Below are 4,929 nucleotides of genomic sequence, written 5' to 3'. Positions count from 1 at the left end.
AAATTGGTAAAGGTTATGGTTGAGAATGGGGTGTAGCCAATTTTAGTGGGAAGTCCTATAAGGAATCGGTTTGTCGTTTTTTTTTTTAATCCTGATTAAATAGAAAACCCCATAAGGAATCAGTTTATTGATTTTTCACTCCAAATAGGAATTAACCAAACACAACATTGCTGATTCAAAAACATCAATATAAATATACTTTAAAGTTGGTTTTCATACCCAACCCAGTTCTGCAGAATCAGTGTCGCGACGGGAGCGCATGGGTTGGGAGTTTGATCGGCAGAGGTGATCAGGTTGCATATGCCAACCCTTTTGAAAACACCACCCCCATCATGTAAACTCTCTTTGCCCATGGGTTGGGAACCCTTCCAGCAAAGAAAATAGAACACCCAAAAGGGCCCCTGATCCTCTGTGTGAGAAGCGGTTATGTTCAGATCACAACTAAGTATATATATATATAAGGGCAACACTCACACACACACAAACATATAGGTACATACACCTATTTTCGAAACATTGTTTACAAAATGCAAGTTTCGAAACATTGTTTACAAAATAATAGCTGATCATTTGTGAAGGAGCATCTCAGGCAACACACACAAACATATACGTACATACACCTATTTTCGAAACATTGTTTACAAAATAATAGCTGATCGTTTGCGAAGGAGCGTGTCTCGGGCAACACACACACACACACATTGCATACATGTTCGTGTGTGTAACTGAAGCCATTCACACATACATAACAACCCCTATCTGACTGCTTTTGCCTCTCAACCACTCATTAAAAGAACGAAATTTTAGAAATCCGCACACTCTCTCTCTTTACACCATCACTAGAAGGGGACTTAACTCATATTTGCAAATGGCGTATTTCACCGACTTGAAAAATGTTTAAAAGTTATGGCTCAAAATTATTTTTACCATTATTCGCTGCTGCCTCAGGGGAAAATAATTTGACGAAAATACAGCTAGGATCGTGACAAATGTCCTCCTAAAATTTGAGCGACATGCGTGCTAATTTGTGGACGTGCATAATTTACATTCACGTACACACACACATCATGCCTTTTATATATATACAGATAATCATGAAATAATTTCCCCTGATTGGATTTACTGGATTTCAACTGCATAGGACTATACATTACATTTTTATGTATTGGTTTACTAAATGGTTTGTAGCCTGGTTCATTAAAGGAGCTATTTTTGTGATTAACACAGTATTATATAAATCCATATATTGTGCATTAAATTTATGTATATGAGAGGAAGTCAAAAATTATCCACACTTTCGTCACATTATTGTTACGCTGCCTTCTGCATATGTGTGCTTATAGTTAGTATTATTGTGGTCACATGATTGAAGTTTGAGCTTGATCACAACATTTTTCTTTCTAGTTTTACAGTGTAAGCATGGCCACTCCACTAGCAATGCACACCAAAGTACAAAGAGCAGTGATCTGAGAGATGGTAATGGTGAACTGGTTCACCATTACCATCTCTCGAGCTTGCTAAATCTTCTTGTCAGTAGTGGAGGTTAATGGACGTCCTGCTCCCTCTTTGTGTGTCACACTTGTCCAGCTACATTTAAACTTCTTGATCCACTCATACACACTTCTACACGGTAGTGCACTGTCCCTATATTGTGCTAAAAGCCTCTGATGAATTTCAGCACCTGATACATCTTCCAACCAGAGAAATCAGATCACTACTCTTTGTTGTTCTTTGGTGCACATTGCTACTGGAGCAGCCATGCTTACACTGTAAAGCCAGAAAGGAAAATGGTGCAATCAGGCTCAAACTTCAATCACAATAGCACTAACTACAAGCATACATGCACAGAAGGCAGTGTGACAATAATAAAGATATGTTATGGCGAAAGTGCAGATAATTTTTGACTTCTCCTCGTATATATATTGAGCAACAAAAACATGACCATTGGGTTGGTGTTAGGAAGGGAATCCAGTTGTAGAAACCATGCCAAATCAGACTGGAGCCTGGTGCAGCTCTCCAGCTTGGGTCAAACTGATCAACCCATGCCAGCATGGACAATGACTATTAAATGATTATATATATATATATATATATACACACACACACATACATATGTGTGTGTGATGGCATTCTTTCAGTTTCTGTTTACCAAATCTACTCACAAGGCTTTGGTTGACCCAAGTCTATAGTGTTTGATACTTTCTCAAGGTGGCAAACTGAAACCATATGTTCACAAACCGAACTTCACAACTACACAGACATGCCTACACACACATATTTGATTATATATATATATATACATATAAGAATGTGTGCAACTATTTCAGTATTAACAAAACCCTTTCCAATCAAATCACATGCCAAATAAATGTAATTCAGCTGATTGCTCTATTGATTGGGGTATGGCTACTCTGAGGACCAACAATCTAGAAACCAAACTGAAACAGTCAACCCAGTGACTCTCCCCATTAATTTTTCCCCTCAGATCAATAGCATAGAGATAGTGTATTTACATTCTTAATTCATCCACAACAAAGCTTTGTAATATGTAATTTATTTCATTTCTTCTAATACATGTGTTGTGTATAAAAGACAAGCCATCAAGTGCACAAATATGAAACTTAGGCTATCCACCACAGTGCCAGTCTAACTTATGATACTTTATATAGAAGTTCAATGTTTGTGTTACCGTCTGTGGAAGGTACTGGGATACATCTCTGAAGAACAGTCAGCAAATACGAAACTGCTAGTCAGGAAACTCGCCCACTCTTTACCACAAATCAGTAGCATAGAAGGAATGTGTTTACACACAAACGCACATGCACCTATGTATGTTTGTGTATATATGTATATGCATACATTTAGGTGAATATGCATGTGTATGTACGTATGCATGTATATGTATGTAGGGTGGGGGTGAAGGGCAATGTTATAAAGTTTACAACCAGAAGCTTTTTACATTTACTTCAAAGAATGAAAAATCTTAATACACTATAGCTTCGAGATATATATATGCTAACTAGCAACCCAAAACGATGTTATGGATTTGTCATTTTCGTTGTCTGAGAGTTGCTACCGTGAATGCGAAAGGAAATATTTTTATTAATATATAAATTAAAAGACAAGATAATAGAGCAAAATATAGTCTTCACAGTAAAATGAGAAATGTTCTCGATAACTCAAAAGTCAAAACATCAGAGTAAGATATAAAAATACACAATTCACCTGTTCCCCAATCACAGTAAATAGAATCAAGTATTCTAGCGATAATTTGTCTTTTCTTTAAAAAATTGAACTAAAGGAAAAAAAAAAAAACTTCAACATATTTTACCCTCCTAAAAAATATAACAAACCTGCATTAAACCAACGATAATTATAATTCACAGATTTTATTTGTAGATTTTTCTTTAATCATTTACGAAATGAGTGATTTTCGCACACATTGATATATCATCTTCGGCAATGAAATTTACATAAATTCTTTGAATATGAGAATACATTAACAAAATATAACCGTGTTCGTTTTCTAGACTGATCATATCAACCAAAATATAATTAGATAGGTTGAAAAAAGCTAAATTCATAGAAATTAAATCGTATTTTTTTCTCATAATTTTGTCAATAATAGATGCATTATTTATTCGCCAATTCTAAATCATATTGTAGGTATCCACATGAATACGTTCAATTATTTACAATGCTTATGGAGACACACTACTGTAAAAAGCAAAAGTAAAATCATTCAATCTCGGAGAAAAGTTAATAAGAAAACCTTAAAAGTCTGCAGCCATCTTAAAAGTTAGGTTTGTCTTGAGACAACAGTAATTCTTAAGTAATGCCACTGACGAAAATAGAATGAACGTAATTTTCTGTAGCGAACCTATAATATAAGTACTTGTGTAAGTATTAAGTTATCTTTCACACCTACTTGCTCCAGATTCAATCTAAGAACTTAGTTTTAACGAGAATCTTTTTCTTTCCTTTTCAATTTTAAATGTAATGAATATGTAATCAACAGGCTCGAGAAAGGTGACATATGTCAATTAAATATATAAAAAAAAACACACTGCAATAACTCAATTTCAAAATAATTTAGCAAAGAAATACTTAAAAATTTAGATATTAAAATCAAATTATTGACAGCTGATTTACTAGTAGTCGTGTGACTTTATGGCAACAATGCTGAGTGGTACCTACCTACTAAATGTAGTCAGTTTATTTAATTTAAAATACATGTAACATTCAAAATATACACGGGTAGGTTATCTCTCTATTCGCTAAACATGGACATAACTCTTATTCATAAATATATTCTATTTATATTTCCAATAGCCAGATTAATAATCATTAGTTCTTTTCTATCCAGGACCCTACTGTCAAATCAAAACATCATTCACACACGTTTTACAAATAAAAACCATGTGCAATCTATCAGTTGAGGTATTTTAAGCCTAAGGGCAAAATTGACTGACATACAGGAATAATTTGTTTTTAATAGTAATAGCAAAGTAGGAATGATATAGTAGTTTCGATATAGACAGTAGTGAAAACTTAAAAATATAGCATCAGCTTACCTAAAGAGTGTTGCGAAGCGACAGAGTAAGAATGATTTTTCAACCATCCACCTTGTTGCTTGGGTGCTAGCAAACTAAACAGGAAGTTTACAACAGGCCCCAAACGAAAAGTAAATGAAACATTGAAGAGTTCTAAAGAGAAAATTTCTGCAGATTCAATATCTATCTAACAAGTGCGTAATTATCTTTGCTGCTTTACTTCAAATTCTCCCTCATTACAATTACTGGCTCAGATGCTTCTCTTAAAAAACATCATTATACAGCCCTAAAAAAATGCGGTTAATGTTGACATTATTACCCGGAAACGAAATTGAAAAAAAAAAAAATAGTGCAACGAGGGTGAAAAAAAAAAGGG

General features: G+C 34.3%; 1 protein-coding gene across 1 annotated transcript in view; it reads right to left on the bottom strand.

The window, feature by feature from the left end:
• Positions 1-4,718, bottom strand: part of LOC115210479 (kelch-like protein 2) — a 30,654-nt gene extending 25,936 nt beyond the window's left edge. Inside the window, exon 1 of the mRNA XM_029779082.2 lies at positions 4,575-4,718. The gene's annotated coding sequence lies outside the window, so the exon portion shown is untranslated. The remainder of the gene's footprint in view (positions 1-4,574) is intronic.
• Positions 4,719-4,929: the final 211 nt, after the last annotated feature.

Source organism: Octopus sinensis, linkage group LG4 (assembly GCF_006345805.1).
Source record: "Octopus sinensis linkage group LG4, ASM634580v1, whole genome shotgun sequence".
NCBI lineage: Eukaryota > Metazoa > Mollusca > Cephalopoda > Octopoda > Octopodidae > Octopus > Octopus sinensis.
This window is presented reverse-complemented; position numbering and strand designations above follow the sequence as displayed.